Source organism: Erpetoichthys calabaricus, chromosome 1, assembly GCF_900747795.2.
Source record: "Erpetoichthys calabaricus chromosome 1, fErpCal1.3, whole genome shotgun sequence".
NCBI classification, from domain to species: Eukaryota; Metazoa; Chordata; class Cladistia; order Polypteriformes; family Polypteridae; genus Erpetoichthys; species Erpetoichthys calabaricus.
Window position 1 is genome coordinate 185,005,615 of NC_041394.2, and position 23,503 is coordinate 185,029,117.

At 38.3% G+C, this 23,503-nt stretch overlaps 1 protein-coding gene across 1 annotated transcript in view; it reads right to left on the reverse strand.

Moving 5' to 3' along the window:
- LOC114657979 (EH domain-containing protein 1) overlaps window positions 1–23,503 on the reverse strand; it is a 92,632-nt gene that overhangs the window by 67,708 nt on the left and 1,421 nt on the right. The window lies entirely within an intron of this gene.

Genomic DNA, 23,503 nt, shown 5'->3' on the forward strand with positions numbered 1-23,503 from the left:
GTGGAGTCTTCAGCACTAATTTGCCCTGAGAAAAAAGTTTTGTTTGCAAATGTGTCTCTCAAGGCGCACCGTAATGAGGCGGGTCGAGAACATTGTGGGGAATTTCGCGCTTCAACTACAAAAGAAAATGGACAATTTTGTCTTGTTTTCCTTGGCTCTGGACGAGAGCTGTGACATCCGTGATACAGCCCAGTTACTTATCTTTGTACATGGATTAACGAAAGACTTTGAGATGACAGAGGAGCTGGCAGCTATGCAGCCAATAAAAGGGACTACAACGGGAAGTGATTTGTTCACAGAGGTAAATGCATCCATGGACACGCTGGGACTAAAATGGAACAAACTGGTAGATGTTACAACCGATGGCTGTCCAAATCTGACAGGGAAAAATGTTGGACTTTTGAGGCGGATGCAAGATAAAGTGACTGAAATTAACCCAGAACAGAAATGGATATTTTTGCATTGTATCATTCATCAGGAGATGTTGTGCAAGTCAGTGCTAAAAATTAGCCATGTTGTTGATGTTGTAACTAAAATAGTTAATTTCATCAGGGCAAGAGCACTGAATCACAGACAGTTTGTTTCACTGTTAGAGAAGCATGAAAGTGAACACAATGACATAGGCTACCAGACAGCTGTGAGATGGCTCAGCCTTGGCAAGGTGCTTAAAAGAGTATGGGACCTAAGAGCAGAGATTCAGTTTTGTGAAAAGACAGACAATGACATTCCAGAGCTCTCAGATACACACTGGATTGCAGATCTGGCCTTTACTGTAGACAGACAGATAGATAGACCGATAGAACTTTATTAATCCCCAAGATGTGACTGCACTAATGAATGAACTAAATACCAAGCTGCAAGGCGCGTGCCTCTGAGCACACAAAATGTACAGCTTAGTGACAAATTTCATGAGAAAATTGAAGTTTCTTTCAAGTCAATTAGAGGGCAACATTCTCACTCACATGCCAACACTGAAAGAAGTCGCACTATCAGCTGATCAACTCTGCATGTATTTATCTATGTTAGGGGCACTGCATGGTGAGTTTTCAAGAAGATTTGAAGACTTCAAAACAGTTGAGAGTGAAATGCATATGATTTCTTCTCCCTTTACTTATAGTGTGGATAATGCACCCAGTGATGTCCAGCTTGAACTCATTGATCTTCAGTCTGATAATCTACTGGCAGAGCATTTTAAGCCAGTATCACTGGTAGAGTTGTATTCCTCTCTCAAAGAGGAAATCTCCTCACACTTGAGGAGACATGCTCAGAGGATGTTGGTTCTCTTTGGATCTACCTATATCTGCAAACAAACATTCTCAGTGATGAAGTTTAACAAATCCAGATATAGATCCTTTCTCAGTGATGATCACTTGTGTGCTGTCCTTCTCATATCCACCTCAGATATTCAACCTGACTTTAGTGCACTTGTTCAAGCCCAAAACAGGCTAGATTTCTCTCACTGAACACCAAAGTAACTGAGGTAAATTAATGTGATGCTGGTCTTTGAAAACTAGTTAAAGTTATGATGCTATGCTGGAAAAAATGCACATTTTCTAAATTGTTATTACAAATGTTCCTTAAATAGTGCAATAATTCATTAAATAGAATTTTATATTATATTATACATATATACACTGCATTCGGAAAATATTTACAGCGCTTCACTTTTTCCACATTTTGTTATGTTACAGCCTTATTCCAAAATGGATTAAATTCATTTTTTTCCTCTGAATTCTACACACAACACCCCATAATGACAACATGAAAAAAGTTTACTTGAGGTTTTTGCAAATTTACTAAAAATAAAAAAAAATGAGAAATCACATGTACATAAGTATTCACAGCCTTTGCTCAATACTTTGTCAATGCACTTTTGGCAGCAAGTACAGCCTCAAGTCTTTTTGAATATGATGCCACAAGCTTGGCACACCTATCCTTGGCCAGTTTCGCCCATTCCTCTTTGCAGCACCTCTCAAGCTCCATCAGGTTGGATGGGAAGTGTCGGTGCACAGCCATTTTAAGATCTCTCCAGAGACGTTCAATCGGATTCAAGTCTGGGCCACTCAAGGACATTCACAGAGTTGTCCTGAAGCCACTCCTCTGATATCTTGGCTTTGTGCTTAGGGTCGTTGTCCTGCTGAAAGATGAACCGTCGCCCCAGTCTAAGGTCAAGAGCGTTCTGGAGCAGGTTTTCATCCAGGATGTCTCTGTACATTGCTGCAGTCATCTTTCCCTTTATCCTGATTAGTCTCCCAGTCCCTGCCGCTGAAAAACATCCCCACAGCATGATGCTGCCACCACCATGCTTCACTGTAGGGATGGTATTGGCCTGGTGATGAGCGGTGCCTGGTTTCCTACAAACGTGACACCTGGCATTCACACCAAAGAGTTCAATCTTTGTCTCATCAGACCAGAGAGTTTTCTTTCTCATGGTCTGAGAGTTCTTCAGGTGCCTTTTGGCAAACTCCAGGCGGGCTGCCATGTGCCTTTTACTAAGGAGTGGCTTCCATCTGGCCACTCTATCATACAGGCCTGATTGGTAGATTGCTGCAGAGATGGTTGTCCTTCTGGAAGGTTCTCCTCTCCCCACAGAGGACCTCTGGAGCTCTGACACAGTTACCATCGGGTTCTTGGTCACCTCCCTGACTAAGGCCCTTCTCCCAGGATCGCTCAGTTTAGATGGCCGGCCAGCTCTAGGAAGAGTCCTGGTGGTTTCGAACTTATTCCACTTACGGATGATGGAGGCCACTGTGCTCATTGGGACCTTCAAAGCAGCAGAAATTTTTCTTTAACCTTCCCCAGATTTGTGCATCGAGACAATCCTGTCTCGGAGGTCTACAGACAATTCCTTTGACTTCATGCTTGGTTTGTGCTCTGACATGAACTGTCAACTGTGGGACCTTATATAGACAGGTGTGTGCCTTTCCAAATCATGTCCAATCAACTGAATTTACCACAGGTGGACTCCAATTAAGCTGCAGAAACATCTCAAGGATAGTCAGGGGAAACAGGATGCACCTGAGCTCAATTTTGAGCTTCATTGCAAAGGCTGTGAATACTTATGTACATGTGCTTTCTCAATTCTTTTATTTTTAATAAATTTGCAAAAATCTGAAGTAAACTTTTTTAACGTTGTCATTATGGGGTGTTGTGTGCAGAATTCTGAGGAAAAAAATTAATTTAATCCATTTTGGAATAAGGCTGTAACATAATAATATGTGGAAAAAGTGATGTGCTGTGAATACTTTCCGGATGTACTGTATATAATTCTATCTTCCATATTTTCTCATTTTAATATTTAATTTACTGTTTCTTATAGTGGGATATCATATATATTGGAAATTAATTAAGAATATTATAAGTATACATTAGGTATATTATATATATTCCGGCCCTCTAAAACCATTCCAATTTCTCATGTGGCCCCTTTGGAAAAATAATTGCCCACCCCTGATCTAGACTATTGATGTGAAAACAATCTCTTGCTCTCCATCACTAATTTTACAAATTACATTGCCTGTAATATAACTCTCAGTGTGCGTTTCTGATTATGAATAGCACCCCACAAACACTGTTTACGCCTTATAAACATTTTTAAATGGCCAACTATTTTTCTGCACAATGGCCTTCTGACTGTGTCAAGATCCTGTCATTAAATTCTCAGAAATCTCTCAGCATCTGAGTGGCTATTATACAGTTATTCAAAATTTCAGAGTCAATTTCAAAGGCTTGGTTTACCTTAATATTCAATTATTTGCTTCTCCTGATCTCTATGGCTTTTAATTGCTCCGACTTTTTTTCCCCCCCAAGTTATCTTAGTCAGTTATCACTGTGATGTTTGCCATGCACATTTCTTTGTAGGTTTGTACTGCTAATGCTTAAAATGTAGCTGTTATTGTTTGTAAAGAACCTTGTGATGAGAGATAGTGTTACTAGCACTATAAAAGTGACCGATTAACTGAAAAGAGCACAAAGGATAAATAAACCATAAAATATTCCATAGGCAAAAAGCAAGTAACAGTTATAATATTAAAAAGGCTCACGTTTATATATATATATATAAAAAAAAAAAAAAAAACCTACCCCCTTAATCTGCATATTTCTATTTTAAAATCCTTTTTTATATTACTGTGCAAAATAAAGTTTTATCAGTGATTCTGGTACAGATAAAGATGCCTACATACAGAGGAAAAGACATGCATATGCTTGTATTCGTATCAAAGAGTAGTCTGTGTTTTCATTCTTTATTTATTATTATCTTCACCATACAAGTCTGACATTGTATTTTAACAGTATGAAAGATTAATGATTTCAAACAACATTCTAAAGCTCTGTCCAATTTTTTTACAAAGATAACAAAATATTCCGGAATATAACTTTTATAAGCCTCACATTAGTGTCTGTGCTACTTTACATTGAAAAGATAATTTTAATGGCTTACTAAGATCTGTTAGATACCCTAAAATTTTGAGTCTTGAAACTTTCAATGGAATATTTTCTAGCTAATATGGCAAACAAAATATTTTAGATGCTTATGCATTTTCTGTGAACTGGCATTGTCATCTAAACCAATAACAGAGGAGAATATGTATAAAATATATATACTTTCTGGAAGCTACAGTACATGTAGATTTTCTGATGACATACTTAGGAAAAGGTCCATTAATATGCAAATGATGCAATAACGGTTTTTAAACTTTTATACATTCATAAGATAATGATGTTGGTGCTACACAGATAAAAAGTGTTGAAAACAGTGTGATTTTGAATTCTTACAGAAGTTCCATGCTGTCCCACTATCGAAGAAATCCTATGAGGCTGTGCATCCATTTTTTATTTTTTGTGTGATTCATTATGTAAGACAAGTTCAACTCTTTTTCAAAATAAACCTTTCACCCACAGAACATTTAAAAAAATGCACTGTGTGTGAATCATGTGTTCTGCTGGGGTGCTGTACATTTTTTCATGTCAGATATCTTACTAGTTCAGTTGTGCGAGTAATACAATAAACCATCTGTTGATGCTGTGTTACTAAATGTGGATACTATAATAGTATCATGTTACAATACCCAGCACATAGCATTTTGGACATTTTTGTTTATTTTCATTAGCTCAGCTAGTGACATTTGAAAGTCATAGTCCTCATTGCGGATTCTTGGTCCTTCACATGATAGACATGGTAGCAGCAAACCTCAGAAGGAAAAGGATGTTCTTTTACATGACGCATAGACTGTTTCATTGATTACAACATCTGACTAAAGGTTCCTGCAATAACTCAACATATCAGGAATAAAAATAAAAAGCTCTGCTCACTGCCCTTATCCCCGTTTACTCAGGATTAGGCTGTCAACAATAATAACAACTCTATCATCAAGTGGGTCAAATTGCCAACAAGTCAATGACAGCCTATAGGAAGGAAGTTTAATTTCTTACTTAATTGTGTAATAGCAAGCTATCCTCCAACAAAGACACCATTTATTAATTTCAGTAGACTTGGAGGTGGTAATGAAACTATAACATTAATGAGGTAGTCAAAAGGGGGAGCAATTTTAAGATCTTAAGGGTCCACATCACTGATGATCACTTGTGGTCATTCATCATCATCTACTTTGTTAAGAAGACTCAACACCACCATCACTTTCTTGAGGTGGCTGAATAAAGTACTGTAAATCCAACTTCCTTCCTTACCAGATCCTTGCTAACTTGTAGACAGCATACTGACAAGATGTATCCTGTGGCTCCCAACAATTCTGGACTACCCAAAGTAAGGTCCTAGCAGATTCCAGAAACACACTCTTGTCCAGAGCAACATTTCTCTAAATGGGCACTCTTGGTTATCTGTTCATCAAGTATGTTTGTTTATAACAATGAACCTAATTATTTTGTTAATAATGGCATTTACTTTGCCAAGATAAGGGTACTACAGGACATTAACAAACTGTTCCAAGTTATGGGAGAACACAAGTTATTGGTGGTGCCCAAGGAAGTAAAGGGTTTAAAGGATAGATGCACATCAGAAAAAAATACAGCCAATAAAAGTAAGTGCAAGTATTCAAGGGGCTTGGGGGTGGGGAAACTCTATTCAGCAACTGATGCTGACTTGCATTAAAAATATATTGGCCATTTCTGAATTAATCAGCTGATCTCTTATTAAGAATGAAAAATCTCACTCTAATTCAATGGTTAATCAATTGGCACATTGGTGGTTTACAGTGATTTTTATTCTGCATAACAAATTTCTGCTTAGCAGTAAGTACCCCTCAACATTTCCCTCTCATTCTAGACATTTGTTAAGGACCATGTTTATTCAAGGCCACTGAACACAAGTACGTGGGATCACGAGAAAGGTTGGAGAAAGAGACCAGATAACTCCCATATTGGTCTGTTTCCCTCATAACTCCAAGATCATTGACCCAAAGGAAGATCTCTGAACTGTGCTTGACTGCGCCTTCCTGCATGGTGATGTCATTGTGGTTGCTTTTTAAAACCCGCTCAGCAAAGAAAAGGAGCTGAGTGACTGACTGAAAGCAAGTGCATAAGGACTTGATTTTCTTCTTTGCTAAAAACGAATTCCTCCTGGCCATCATCAAATACAGTTTTTCATTGGAACACTAAAATTTAACACAATATACAGTAATCCCTCCTCCATCGCGGGGGTTGCGTTCCAGAGCCACCCGCGAAATAAGAAAATCCGTGAAGTAGAAACCATATGTTTATATGGTTATTTTTATATTGTCATGCTTGGGTCACAGATTTGCGCAGAAACACAGGAGGTTGTAGAGAGACAGGAACATTATTCAAACACTGCAAACAAACATTTGTCTCTTTTTCAAAAGTTTAAACTGTGCTCCATGACAAGACAGAGATGACAGTTCCATCTCACAATTAAAAGAATGCAAACATATCTTCCTCTTCAAAGGAGTGCGTGTCAGAGAGAGAGACTGTCAGAAAGAGAGAGGAAAGCAAACAAATCAATAGGGCTGTTTGGCTTTTAAGTATGCGAAGCACCGTGGCACAAAGCTGTTGAAGGCGGCAGCTCACACCCCCTCTGTCAGGAGCAGAGAGAGAGAGAGAGAGAGAGAGAGAGAGAGAGAGAGAGAGAGAGAGAGAGAGAGAGAGAGAGAGAGAGAGAGAGAGAGAGAGAGAGAGAGAGAGAGAGAGAGAGAGAGAGAGAGAGAGAGAGAGAGAGAGAGAGAGAGAGAGAGAGAGAGAGAGAGAAAGAAACAGTGAAAAATCAATACGTGCCCTTTGAGCTTTTAAGTATGCGAAGCACCGTGCAGCATGTCGCTTCAGGAAGCAGCTTGCACAGAAGGTAGCAACGTGAAGATAATCTTTCAGCATTTTTAGACGAGCGTCCGTATCGTCTAGGTTTGCGAACAGCCCCCCTGCTCAATCCCCCTACGTCAGGATCAGAGAAACTCAGCACAAGAGAGGGAGAAAAGTAAGTGGGGTAGCTTCTCAGCCATCTGCCAATAGCGTCCTTTGTATGAAATCAACTGGGCAAACCAACTGAGGAAGCATGTACAAGAAATTAAAAGATCCATTGTCCGCAGAAATCCGCGAACCAGCAAAAAATCCGCGATATATATTTAAATATGCTTACATATAAAATCCGCGATGGAGTGAAGCCGCGAAAGGCGAAGCGCGATATAGCGAGGGATTACTGTATTGAGTTACTTTATAATGAGTGCTGTGACCAGTAGGGGCACTGCAGCACCCCAAACCTCAGATACCACCACACAAACACAAGTCACAGGTTCAAGTAAGTTATTTATTAACAATATCTTCACAATGCCTCTTCCAATACACATACAGTGCATCTGGAAAGTATTCACAGCACATCACTTTTTCCACATTTTGTTATGTTACAGCCTTATTCCAAAATGGATTAAATTCATTTTTTTCCTCAGAATTCTACACACAACACCCCATAATGACAACGTGAAAAAAGTTTACTTGAGATTTTTGACAACTTATTAAAAATAAAAAAATTGAGAAAGCACATGTACATAAGTATTCACAGCCTTTGCCATGAAGCATACAAAATTGAGCTCAGGTGCATCCTGTTTCCCCTGATCATCCTTGAGATGTTTCTGCAGCTTAATTGGAGTCCACCTGTGGTAAATTCAGTTGAGTGGACATGATTTGGAAAGGCACACACCTGTCTATATAAGGTCCCACAGTTGACAGTTCATGTCAGATCACAAACCAAGCATGAAGTCAAAGGAATTGGCTGTAGACCTCCGAGACAGGATTGTCTCAGGGCACAAATCTGGGGAAGGTTACAGAAAAATTTCTGCTGCTTTGAAGGTCCCAATGAGCACAGTGGCCTCCATCATCCGTAAGTGGAAGAAGTTCGAAACCACCAGGACTCTTCTTAGAGCTGGCCGGACATCTAAACTGAGCGATCCTGGGAGAAGGGCCTTAGTCAGGGAAGTGACCAAGAACCCGATGGTCACTCTGTCAGAGCTCCAGAGGTCCTCTGTGGAGAAAGGAGAACCTTCCAGAAGGACAACCATCTCTGCAGCAATCCACCAATCAGGCCTGTATGGTAGAGTGGCCAGACGGAAGCCACTCCTTAGTAAAAGGCACATGGCAGCCCGCCTGGAGTTTGCCAAAAGGCACCTGAAGGACTCTCAGACCATGAGAAAGAAAATTCTCTGGTCTGATGAGACAAAGATTGAACTCTTTGGTGTGAATGCCAGGCGTCAAGTTTGGAGGAAACCAGGCACCACTCATCACTAGGCTAATACCATCCCTACAGTGAAGCATGGTGGTGGCAGCATCATGCTGTGGGGATGTTTTTCAGCGACAGGGACTGGGAGACTAGTCAGGATAAAGGGAAAGATGACTGCAGCAATGTACAGAGACATCCTGGATGAAAACCTGCTCCAGAGCACTCTTGACCTCAGACTGGGGCGACGGTTCATCTTTCAGCAGGACAACGACCCTAAGCACACAGCCAAGATATCAAAGGAGTGGCTTCAGGACAACTCTGTGAATGTCCTTGAGTGGCCCAACCAGAGCCCAGACTTGAATCCGATCGAATATCTCTGGAGAGATCTTTAAATGGCTGTGCACCGACGCTTACCATCCAACCTGATGGAGCTTGAGAGGTGCTGCAAAGAGGAATGGGCAAAACTGGCCAAGGATTGGTGTGCCAAGCTTGTGGCATCATATTCAAAAAAACTTGAGGCTGTAATTGCTACCAAAGGTGCATCAACAAAGTATTGAGCAAAGGCTGTGTAAACTTATGTACATGTGATTTCTCAGTTTATTTTTAATAAATTTGCAAAAATCTCAAGTAAACTTTTTTCACGTTGTCATTATGGGGTGTTGTGTGTAGAATTAAGAGGAAAAAAATGAATTTAATCCATTTTGGAATAAGGCTGTAGCCCTGAGATATTTACAGGTCAATCGGAAGCCCCAAAAACCATGGAGCACAGCTCCTAGCAGCACCCCCTGGTGGTACTCAGGGACCCCAACAGGGCTGCTCTATGGCACTACAACTCTAAACAGGCCCTGTGGACGTTCGTTGGTGTACCCTGACTCCAGGGTTGCTTCCACATAGCTGTTTGGGAGCTCCCCCTGTCTATTCTTCAAGCTGGCCTCCCGGCTGGGCAATGTTCCACCATCTAATCCTGCCAGGATGCCAGTGTAATCACTCTTCAGATGGCACCCAATGCCCAGATTCTTATTTAGTCAGGGAACCTCCTGTCAATTTTCTTGCCTATTTGTCACCTGGGCCTCCCAGCCAGGTATGGGGAGGGAGTCCATTCTAGCGTAGGCACCAGTTTCTGTCTGCCATCCATTATAGCAAACACAGGTGCAGATGGGAATACTTTGTTAGCCACTCCACTGTTAGCTATCTTACTTATACCCTAATTTTATTTATAAAACAGTTAAAACACTAGGCAAGCAATATAATAAAAAAAGTAACAGAAAAAATGTTGAGACTGTATATCTATCATCTATCAACTAAAAACTACACATAAATCTCTGAAATTCATAGAGAAATAAAACTGCACAATTAGCTATTTTTTTTTAAATATACACAGCTGAAGTTAATGATATTTAGCTGAAATATTCTTTAAAAATTAAAAAAAAAATCTCACTTATTCTTCAAGGAAATATGTCAAAAAAGTTCAGTCTTCAATGAAGTTATCTCAAATATGGTATGCTATGCAAAGTTTTGAAATTTGAAAAATTCACATGGAAAACCAATGAAAAATTTCAAACTATCTTAAAATTGGGAAAAATTCTGTACAACTCTAATTACAGATTAATTTACAGTTTCAAATTTCCCATGAGGTTGATTCAATTTATATATTGTCACCTTTTATTCATTAAACAGTCGGTCCTGGAAGCTAAACAGTGAAACACATACAGAGTTCCTGTGAGCTGCAATGACTTTTGCTTCATAGGCTGCCTGTAGAAGCATCTTCTGCAGCTGCATAGCAGAGAGCATAAACTTCAGTAACAGCACATCATTTCTTCTACTCCTTGAAATCGAAGCAGGCTAAGTAACATGATGTCCCTGACCATAAAAATAACAAATAAAATCAACTTAATTTAGAAAAAAAAAAAAAAAAACACTAAACAAGCTTCCTACCCATAGCTTGGCTAACACATTATGCTAACAGTGAATAAGCCTGTACTTAATTGCCTTTACACTAAAAAAAATATAATGGCTGCATCATCTGAACATTATAATGACAACATTTCTATAGTATAATTTATTGGCAAAGCTCCTCAATGACCGGTTATTAATCATGTTCGAATGTAGCCAACATATTTAATCTTTAGAATTCAACTAAAATTTGAAATCTGTTGGGTACTTCTTGTATAAAGTGTATTACATTTAAGAATATTTGAACTATAATTAGCAACAGACTATTCACAACCAACAACTAAAAATACAACATCAATTGATGCCATTTTTTCATCACTTGATTTGGAATCTGCAATTTATGATAGCAGTTTCAGCCCCCACACACCTATTTGGTCTCAGTTTTCAACTATATGACATTGTAAAGTGCTATTTAAATACATGTATTTTATGTACCTTACTAACAATATGATATTACATAGTATTATTGGTTTTATTTTTGAACATTTGTTTTTGCTAACATCCCATTCTATTTATTAATTACAGTGGTACCACGGTATACGTATGCTTTGGAATAAGTCCAACTTGGTATACGTCCTGTTTGGACGCAAAAAATTTTGTTTGGCATATGACCTTTGTTTGGAATACGACTCGCGCGCTAGAACACTGCGTGTGGTATAGCGGGTCCGCGGCTTCAAAAAAAGGGCCAGGTTTTAACCTGTATAGCCGTGTAATTCTCCGTAGGTGTGATTGCACAACTGCAGGGAAGTTAATGAGGTTGTTGGAGCGAGTCGCACCTGCACAGGTGGTAAGTGATCGGGAAGAGTGAGACTGCATTTTTAACCTCGGATTCTATCGGATTTATTTATTGTTGTTTTTATCCCCACAGAACACTTGTTTTTATGGATATTTATTAAATAATTATTTATTGAAACCAGATGCACTGCACTGTTTTTTTTTGGACACTGATTTTGTTTTAAATAAAAGCACTTGGCATTCTTGCACTATCCCTTGGCTTCATTTGAGAACTGTCCTCATTTGTCAGCTCATCTCGGTGACATTACCGATGCTGTCGGGTTCAGGGCTCCCTGTAAAGACGTATGGGAGCGTGGAGCGGACCTGCATTGTTACACCGCGCGCTGCCCTATGCTGCCCACGAGCGTCAGTACGCCAGTTGCTAGCATTCAGTGAACAACCCGCGTTATAACTCTATGTGAATTTTCACGTGATTTTGTGTTTTTTCGCGTAAATTTGAATTGATTGTTGAAAAGTATGAAGGTGGCATGCTTATCCGGGACATGGCTGCTGCATACCGTATGCCGAGAACGATGGTATCTACGATTGTGAAAAACAAAGACGTTATTAAAAAGTAAATTGAGGTTAAATTTTAATTTATTTCATCTAATTGCTTTTGTATTTATGTATTTTAGTATTAAGCAGTGTTTAAATGATTTTATACAACCCCATCAATGTATAATATGCCAATAACAATCGGATCTTTTTTTCATGGGAACGGATTAATCATTTCCCTTTATTTGTTATGGGAAAATTTTGTTTGATATACATCCTGTTTGGTGTAAGTCAAAGGATCTGGAACGGATTAAGGATGTATACTGAGGTACCACTGTATACTCTTTGATGAAGTCAATAGAAAATTTTAAAATGCTTCAACTTTCAAAACATTTAATTAAGTCTCTGAATGTACCTGAGTGTTATGACGTGTACATTTTCTTATTTAACTATTAGATTAATTTCTTTTTTTAAACTAAGGACACCATTTAACTGGGGCATCAGAAAAGCAAACTTTAAAAATGAATATAATAGTTTAATATTTTTCCTTTTTTAGATGAATATTGGGAATTTGTCACATATACAAATTAAATTAATTCTGAATTTTATATATACTAGGGGGCTTCGCTCACCAACCTGTGTTTGGTTAATCAGATATACAATTTAAATTTTTTTTTCTTCTTTGGAATTGTTTCAATTTCATTATTTGCACTTTTACTTTAAAGCTTCATTAAAAACTATTTTTTGGAGACACATTGTGACAAAGCAACGTATAACTGCCCATGAGTGAATATTGTTTCTGTTTCTCTAATAAATAATCCGTCTTTTTCTAATGTTTGTCCCTGTGATTTATTGATTGTCATAGCAAAAGCTATTCTCACGGTAAACTGTAAACATTTTAATACGAATGGCATATCACGATCTCCTTTGGTGTGTAATGTTATTCGCAGAATATATACATTACTTTTCTTTTTGCCCGTTAAAATTTGCATCGCTTCTCCATGATCATCAATATATACCTGACCAAATTGTGTATTCTTTGAAATTTAACTTGTCGTTCCTTTAACTGTTCCGGGACCACAGATTCTCATAGCGTATGGTCCATTATTGTGTGAATCCACGTTTTGTGCTTTGAATGATGTGAATGTCTATTCTTTGCCTTTTATTTCTGACCTCGATTTCTCCTGCTATTTTTTCAATTACACCTTTTGTTTGTGGTAATACAATCTTTTCTATCTTTTCTTTGATACTGTAACGACTGACATAATAAAGTGTCACAAACGTTTTACTTGAACAATCGACGACTTCCTAACCCCAAACACAACTTTATAGCACCCTCTCCAATGCCCCCCCTTACTGCTTCAATCAATCAGTCTTCCATGCTGTACTCCGCCCTCCTTCAATCAGACCTAACAGTCACTTAAAACCAAAAAGCCCTCAACCTGGCTGGGACGCTACAATACTTTCGAATTTTACTGCTTTCATATTCTGTACCTTTCTCTGCATGTGTATCGCGCCATTGTTTGTTTGAGCCTTTCGAATTCCACTGCTTTCATAATCTGTTATCTGCCTTTTTTTTTAACTCCAACGCATTTAGGTCTCTATTCTCCGTATTGTCCTTATACGCTTTATATGTGCTGAGAGCACATGATCTGTGTGTACTTATACCACTGAGTGTTTTTTGATGGGTGTGCTCTTATATGATATCTTTTGTAAGTAGGGCATGTCTTGCAAGAATGTCATGTTCCACGTCCCTGGGACAATCTCTTGGCACCAAGTCTCATGTTTACGGTCCCCGCAAGCCGTTCTGTGTCAAGTCTCTTTTGTCTCGCGGTCTTTTAAATGTCTTCTGAGAAGACACGTATCGCAGCCTAGCTTTTGCTTTCCAGGATTTTTTTTTTTTTTATAATAGAGAGAAATAAAATGATAAATCTACCTGTTTTTACTGGCATGAAGTGGTATTCTCAGATCTAAATGATGAAAGTATCTGAAAAATTAAGTCTATTGGCTTTGTGTTTATATAAGCTCCACACATTGTGCCAACTTCCACCATGCATTATTCTCATCTGGAGACAAGATGCAGGAGCAGGAAGCCTCATCTGGAAAACATTCTCTTCCCGAGTCATTCTCCGTCCAAATTTCATTTTAACAATATCAAATATCAGGAATCGTACAGATTTTAACCAGTTTTAGCACATGACCAAACAAAGATACAGTTTTTGCGTAAGCAGAAATTGCCCATCTAAACTGGAACAAATGCACGATTTTTGTCCAATTTGGTCCTTAACCTGGATTTAAAACCCAGTTTCACTCTCACATATAGGATGGAGACATATGGACAGTTAAAAATTTGATTTGGGAACATCCTATAAAAACTAAAAAAAAATCTTAGCTAATTTACAACATACAATATAGGCAATATGAAGTAATTAGTAACCATTACAAGGAACAAAGGTAAGCAAACTAGTAAATATCCTATAAAATAATTCACTCCCGAATCACACATTCTGCAGAAATCACAGACTTTTACCATTGGTAATCTCAAAAGATATGATGCATACCACTACATCTACTTGATCCCTCATTACTTTATAGAGTATTTACTTTCTACATTTATGTTTTTCACATAAAAATATTTACATTGCTTTTTAAAAATTCAAAAGCTATACAGTACAATAGTAAAGAGAGTTTTAAAAAAGTCATTATTTTAAAGTGAAGGAAAGGGAAACGCAAGTACACCTAATGAATATTTGACAATTTAGCACTATAACTGAATACAGTTAAGAAGACATGATTCACTCTAGTGCCTCTCCTACCATACGTACCCATAAAGAATATTTCCAGCTAAATTGCTGTGGATAAAAATTGCAAAGATCATTGTGGCTCATGGTAATAAAATGAGTCTTTTGAAATCGTTTCACTTTTCTTTTCCATTAAAAAGTACTATTGCATTTTGTTTTCCCTCACCACTTGGACTGGAAATTCTTGGTCTCTGTTTTTCCTTTGTTTTTGACCAAGAAATTACCCAAATTACATTCAATGCCTACTTATACTGCAGACCTACTGCATTTCTTGCTCCTTCAAACCAAAGATGAGCAATTCTGGGAATTTACAATCTTTTTTAAGAGTAAATGTCAAGTACTACACCCTTATGTTCTGCTTTATTACAGCTTTACTGTCATTTTCAGTTTCTCTGTACATTGTTTGTGTGGCCCATTCAGTAACTAATTGAACTGTCCATCTCAATGACACATGTTCATTCCCTCAGCCTTATCATTATTCGGTCACTATAAGCTGTCCACATAACCGGACAAAACACTTTTGCCATTTTTCCTCCATTCGCAAACCCCTATTACTGATTATTCATCGTAAAAATGTTCAGTGTAATTTCAAAAAATTCATAATTATGCTGAGGGGATGCAAATAGTTGAATTCAGAGCCACAAATCGGTATCCACTTAAAATTTTTGGCTGCACTATCTTGGGGACTTATACCACACAAGATATATTCCATGCAGCTGGAACCCTTTGTAGGATCAGACTCGGACCGAAGATATGCTGAAAAACTAAACACAGTTACTCAGTGGATTCTTTCAGTACCTTAGGCTTAGGGTTAATGCCATCAGGTCTAGCAGCTTTGCCTTGCCAGAATTTCCTTAGTTCTTTATTCATCTGAGGCCTCATGTATGCCAAAAAATGTTGTGTACACCTGTTTCCACGTTCACTTCAAAATGTATAAAAACTAAACTTGCCGTAAAGCTACACACATTTTCATGGCAGCCTTAGATCATGCGTATGCATGATTCTGCTCAGTTTTGCAAACGTGTGGCACCCAGCGTCAAAGCAGTGCTGGTTTTTGTATGTGGTGGTCTCCCTTTCTTTTTTAGATTCGCATCCAGGATGCAGGCTTATCAAATACACAGAAATTAACTGCATATTGTTTACAAATTTAAGGCACTTGACTGTAATCGTTCTGCAACAATATAATGGTGCACGGAATCGCCAAGCTACCATAGCTGCTTTAGCATTGTCAGAAGACATCGCAAATGTAAGAATTAGAAGAGAGCATGTATTTACAGATGATGACTGGCTTCTAAGGGCTCATTTATACTTCACACTCAGAATGCGTACGTACACGTATCATGGCTGCCGCGTCCTCTGAGCACATCCTCAGAAATTAACATGACACGTGCGCTAGTGGCAGTACCAGCAAAAAGTCAGAGGGCACAGTGTGACAAAAGTCGGAATTAACCTAATCTTGTAAAATTTGACTTACTTGTATGGAATGTTGTTTGATTTTAATAAATTCAATAAAAGGTTAGAGGAAAAAAAAAGTTGGAATGTGAAGTCAGAGTCTCTGTTTATTATTTACAAGTGACAGAAAGCCAATTTGAGGATCCTTCAGGATTGATGTACATGCTTCGATGTTTGATGAATGGTTCGATGTGGCGAAGCAAAATGCTGACATACAAATGCATTTGTGGTGGTTTTATATTAAAGCGTTACATATTCCCCATCGCAATGACACAATACATTTAAAAAGTCTCACATACCATCTTCTGTGCAGTCTTTTTTTTTTTTTTTTGCACCTTCACAAAAGCATCAGAATGTACGGCAGCGTATTTGAGCCACAGAGAAAAAAATTAAGGACATGGTGAAAAGGTGTGTTTTGTGATTAAAGTGGATATTTCGGCTTTAATCTTGAAATGTCCACTTTAACATCATAGTTTACTTTATCATTATAGTAGACCATTGTAAACGTCATCTTAAAACAGACCTAGTTGTTAAATCACTACATGCTTCTGGGGCTTCCTCCTGACCTGACATCAGCAATTGCCACACAGAACACATTAGAATCCTTAGATTTATACTTGATATCAGTTTCATGATGTAAAAAGTATGTATGTACTGTATGTTACATTTTACAAGTAAGTTGCTAACTTCATTTAAATAATAAACACAATAATTACACATGTTGTGGTGGCATGGTCTGCCTTGCAGGGATTCAGGCCCCTTGTGTTCCCTGCCTGGAGTTTGTATGTTATCCTAATGGGTTTCCACAGTGTGCTCTGGTTTCCTTCCAAAGACATGAAGGTTTGGGGATTTGGTGACGCTAAAATGACGCTAGTGTATGTATGTATTCACCTTGCGATAAGCTGATGCACCATCCAGGGATTGTTTCTGTCTCGTGCCAGATACTTGCAGGAATGGGCACATTCCTGGATTGATGGGTTTATTCATTAAACATCCTTTTCAGAGATATTGTGGCAAGGTGTCCTCAGAATTTAATGGGTGTTTCACACAATTCACCATGATGATATCTCGCACTGCCACCTGGTGGAATCTTCCAGATTTACGTAAAGTGCATGCGCAAGTATGAACAGTACAATGCTTGCATAGCATTAGCATCCTTTGCAGCACGTGTCACACTGCATGATGTATAAACCTGGCCTAGCTGAATTTGATTACCAAGAGCTATCTTCGTCTGCTGACCTGGCGTCAGCTTTACAAAGGCAGACTATGAGGAATTGCGCTATACATGCCCCTTTATAAGTTCTGCCCACCCTCTGGTTCTTAACCACATGAGCATTGCAATGTGAACTTGCGGGTCAATCAGGTCTGGCTTCTAAGTCGATTTAGATTACCAAGAGCTATCCTCTTGGAGCCGTATGCTGTTAGAATACTAGGATATACACTTGATATCATTTCTATGATGAAATGCATTAAAGTATGTATATTACATTTTACAGATAAATTATCTTCATTTAAATAATGTACACTGCTAATTATTAAACATGTGGGGGCATGGTGGCATAGCGGCAGCGATGAGCTGGCAGCCCATCCAGGGATTGTTCCTGCCTTGCGCTCAATGCTTGCTGGGACTGGCGTGACCCTGGATGGATGGATGGAATGAATAATTAATGAATATATTTCAGTGTTCCTTAAATGTTTTGAGGAATAGGCATTCTAAGCCTAAATATGGTTTTTCATTTATTTCAGACTCTTATTGTGTAGTGACTAGTTACATGGTGAAAGAAAATGGAAGGACAGGAATTGGGGGTTGGTATGTTTGACTGACACAGTACTGCTGCAATAAATTATTCAATCCAGTGTTGCTTGCATCCCAGCAAGCATTATGTGCATGGCATGAACAGTCCATCATTGCTACCGCTGCACCACCATGTCCCTACATGTTTAATACATGCTTTAATGAATTTACATCATGAAAATGATATCAAGTATAAATCTTAGTATTCTAAAAATGTTCAGAAAGCTGTAATGTCATGAATGTAATGCATTCTGTGTGGTGATAACTGCCTGCCCAGTCCTGCTGGTGCAAGACAAAGCTCATTTAAGTACATAGTGATGAATGACTGGGTCAGGGAACACATGAAAATATGAAGCATTTAATATGCTACTTTAGTTATGATGGGATTTGAGAAACTCCAGTAAAATTAAATATTGATTTTAAGATGAAGTTTACGATATTCTACTTTAATGACAAAATAAATTATAAAGACTAAAATTGAACTTGAGAGATTAAAGTCAACATTTCAACTTTAATCTCAACATAGACCTTTGTTTCAGAAGGTGGGCTGCGACTCGCCTTTTCGTGGCAACTTTGATATCTGACCACTTCTTGTTTATTTCGGACACTGCAACTTTCTGAACTTGAACTTTTGAGTCCGTCTGCCACACTGTACCACTCTATCAATTTCATTTTGTTGTTTATACCACTGCTTAAGCCACCAAATAGTATGTTTTTCCTTGCCTCTGCTTCACTGAGTAGGACTTCCATTACGCATTCACTGAAATTCTTTTTTTACACATACTTTTGCCATGGTCTTTTAACAAAACACTGAACAAAGGGGGCTATTTATATTGATTTGCATATTCAAATAGGCATAATTCTGGGAGGAGTTGGGCTGGGGCCAAAGGCACATGTATGTGCGTTAAAATTAATGTTGATTTGGATTTATAAAGGAGCAGTGCCTGAAACTTAGTGTACACAAAGTTTTAGGTATCTGAATTATTTTGTCTGTGCGCCATATTTTACTGTGAATTCTATGCAAGGCACTATACATGAGGCCCCTGGTCCACTATGAAGGTCAGTGCTGTGCACTATAGCTGAAAAGTTGGTGGAGTTGTGAGTATAAATCATTGTAGCTGGTGCATGAGGACAGAGACAGTGGCAGTTGGTATGCAGCAGTATAAATGGAAAATGAGGGGGTGGGAGGTTGTGTTGACATTGGTATACGGTCCTGCAGAGTAATGTGGAGTGGAGAGGAGGCACAAGAGTGATTTAAACACAGATTACCCAGACATCCTGGGTGCGTAAACTTTAAGTTGTTTCAACTTTCTGTACTTCTTACATCTGATATGCAATTGAATGTTATTAAGACTGTGATGTTTTTCATGTATTTCCACAATCATGTGTTATTTTACACCTACTTAGACTTTCCTTACTGTAGCTTTCTTTACTCTCTTAATTCCATCCACTTCCACCGATTCCCCCAACATCTCCAACTCTGAAGGCTCTCTTTTTTTGGGTTAAGAACAGCCTTCAGTTTGCTGATTTCCCAACAAATCTTGGGTCACTGTTGAGCAGTCCTTGATGGAACAACATGAATATACCCAGTAATGCAGTCAGTAAGTCCATCAATCTCACCACCATACTGTTTACAGAACTTCTCCTTGCCTGTAGCCTTTTCAAAGAGTCCACTGCCTCAGGTGACCACTTCATTACTGGCTTGGTGATAATCTGGTGCTGCAGAACAAGAAGATTAAACTGGTACACAAGGTGAAGTATTTTGTGGTCAGAACTTCTAAGAGGGGTATGAGCTTTAGAGCTGTAAGCATCCTTGACATCTGAAAACAAGACGTTGAGTTTTCGGTTATCTTGTGTGCTACACTTGACAAACTAAACAAAATTGGATAAAGTTGCTGAGAGAGACTCCTGATTGAAATCCCCAGTTAGCAGAATGAATGAACTGTAGTGCCGAGTCCAAAATTTAGTAAAAGTCATGTATATTATGTCATTGGCTATACTTGGAACTACAGAGGGCAGAATGTAAACCACAAGCAGAATGATGTGGGGAACGGGGAACACGGGGAACACCCCCCCCCCTTTTACACTTAGCATACTGTTCGTGCATTTGGTCTGCTCATTGCCTGGTAAATCCATTTAAGGCAATATGCAAATCCACAAATGCTTGCAACATGAGCATCCCAGGAGCAGCATCAAAAACATTTCCAAATAACCACTGGTGAAAATTTTATTGTATTTAACCAAGTACAGGATATGTAAATATAATAATTTTACTTAATTCAATGTGGTTGCTATGTAGTGACTACGCCCCCATTATAATTTTTATTTTCTTTACAACAAGGGCTGTGCATCAATGATATCTTCTGAATTTGAGGCATTATTGCACTGCAACACCCATGTAGTGTACATATACTGTATGTAGTGTATTTAATTTTATATTACCATATGTATTTACTCAAGGATACTTGTGAATGTCTGGCTCAGAGGAAGTGGCAGTGATCTGGAAATGTTGGCTTGAGAGAAATTACTGGTAATAGTATTTGGGCACTCTTCTTAACTATCACATACTTTAAAAATACTTTAAAAATACAATCATTTATAAAGAAAGTTAAAATTTATACAATTATTCAATGCCAAATATTAAGACTTGAAGCTAATGTTTGCTTGGTATACATCTTGTATTAAAATAAGGTTTATAATACATTTTATATCCATTCTACTTTTAGTTGTTAACCGATTAGCATTTCCACATGATGGCCCCATGTACAGTTTCTAAGCTGAGCGAATCCGGGCAATTGTGAGACCGACCAATAAACTGGTGCAATGGCAACAATATTATTGACAGGCACTGTACTGGAGTGTTGGGATGAAACAGAAGCTTTCAGTTTACTGGTCAATCAACATCCTCACTCACTGTCATACAGTAAGCTCTGGACTGAAAAAATGAAAAATGACTGAAAGAATGAGGCAGCAAGTAAACAGTGTTCCTGTGCATGGTTGCCAGTCTCACTCCCTGTGACAGGATGAACAGCTCAGCAATATTGGAGGACTTTGGGGTAGAACCACGGATTCAATCTAGATTAAGAGGATCGTATCCTTTTGAGATGTTTTGGGCAAATAGTTAAGATGGCCCTAAGAGTCTACCATGGGAGATGTTACAAACACAATCTGGGACGATTCTCTCTCTTGAATGGAGTGAAAGCATCTGGGAATTCTCCAAAAGGAAATATGAGAGAGAGAGAGAGAGAGAGAGAGAGAGGTTGTGAGCCTGCACTCACCACACAATGAGCCACCTCTAGATCACAAATCAGGGTCTGAGTAAGCCATGCAACTTCAGCACCATACTAGTTTGTTAGGAATAGTGTGAGCTTTTTTTTATTTATTTATTTTTATAATGTAAAAACAATGGCTGGCAAGTTGGAATATCTGCTGTCATGGCTGGATGCAGGTTAACATCACAACTAGGATGGAGCAATTGCAGATTAAGGGCCTTGCTCAAGGGCCCAGCACACTGGAATCACTTCTGGCATTTAGTGCAGATCCCTAGCCTCAGAGTCACTTCTCTGCCCTACTAGGAGAGAGAGGGCAAAAAAAAAAAAAAAAAAACTTAAGAATGCCCACTGTAACATCAGTATCAGCAATAGCTGGCAACAAAGACAAACAGCTCGTTCATTTGGAATCTTTAAACTTTTAGCCTACTTACTATTTAAGAGAATTCATTACAAAATAACTTTACCCACAAACTTGCAAATACAAATGGATAGAAATGTGGAGACAAAACATACTAATAAAATTCATGTGCCTAACCTATAATACTAATCTATAATATAATCATAAGAAAAACTCTTAAGTTAAAGAAAAAAAAATGCAGTATAGCACAAATAAGTATTGAACACCACATAGGCATAAGCTAAAATAGTTTACATAATCCATTCCAAAATGTATCAGGAAGCAGCTCCTTAAATCTTCAATACAATTAGTGGTGCAGTTTATAATCCCTCTGAATAACAATGTGTTCATTTTGGACACTACTGTACTCATTAGAATAACAACTTAATTACAAAGGGCACTTGTTGTTAAATGTAATCAGAAATAAATGGGCCCTAAATGTTATTTGGTGTCCGTGAACAACTGTAAAAATTAGGACAGATAACATTTTCCTTGAGACGATGGAGACGTCAGGATAAAGTACAAGAATAACTGGATAAAACCAGAAAAATTATCTTCCTTAAAAAAAAAAAAAAAAAATCACTTGCACGCTGGAAAAAGTTTTTTCCTGTGGTTTTATGCTCTTTAGTATTTGATTGTTGACAAAATCATTAAGTAATGTGAAACTCTAACCAAGTTTATGTAAGTATGAGCTAAAACTGTGAAAATATAACGCAAGTTTATGTGTGTGTGAGTGAGTGGATATAAGAGAGGGACAGGAGGACAGGAGTTAATGATCAGCTGTTTCCAGCCTTCCTGCGTCGACAGCTGAGCTAAGCACTTGTGAAATCTGTCTTAAAAGAGAGACAGCACATGCAGGCACAATTACATCACCGAGGACACAAATTACACATCACAGTGAATCCCTCAGAGACAGAATCCACAAACAAATGAACCAGGGATTCATTAAACCCATTTAAACATCACCGACATATTTCTATCCATCCAATTTGAAAATGATAATTTTCCTGGTCACTGTGGAGGAAAAGTGAAGCCAGTCCCAGGATAAAAAAAAAAGAAAGCAGTTCCTGCTAGGAAACACCAAATGGGACATCAGATCACGGATGTGCTGCCTCACGAACACATATAAAGTCACACTGGACCTATTTAGAATGATCCACCACACCAATTTTGAGTCACCATGCAACTAATAGGTCTGAGACACAAAGTTCAATCCCCTAGAGGAATACCTCTTATACACAGGGAGGAACAGACAAAGAGGGCATCCCAGCCAAGAACTTAATTACTCTTTGTTGTTTAAAGGCAGAAGTGCTACCATATCACTCATATCACCTGGAAAGGATTTATTCCTGTACAGAACTACATAAAATTATTTGATACCCCAGCAGCAATGAATTCATCCACCACAGTTATTCACAAGTCAGTTTACACTTGTGAAAGAAACCAGAGACACAAGAGGAAACCCCCACAAAATTTAGAAAGAGCATATAAAATGGTACATAAAAAATTCCAGATTTACACCAGAGTGTCAGTGATGTACATAAGAAATGCTTCCCAAACGATCTGCTTAAAACAAAAGCTATTTAAAATTACCTAAACTTTTGCTCATTGAAAAGATGTTTATATGGAAAAAATTGGAAATCGATCATTTTCTTGATGACACGATTAATTCAAAAGGAGGTGGAATGCACATATGACAACGTGGCAAGACATTTATTAGGAGGAGACATGAGTTGCTCTCTATTTTAAGATAAAGATCAAACAGGTTGCTGTTATTCACTCTAAAGTACAATTTGTCACTCAGACGGATTGTTTCTGCTCCGAATAGTTCACTGCATGATGGGAACTTATTTAGCAGACCTCCAGATTTCACCCACTTCTACTCCC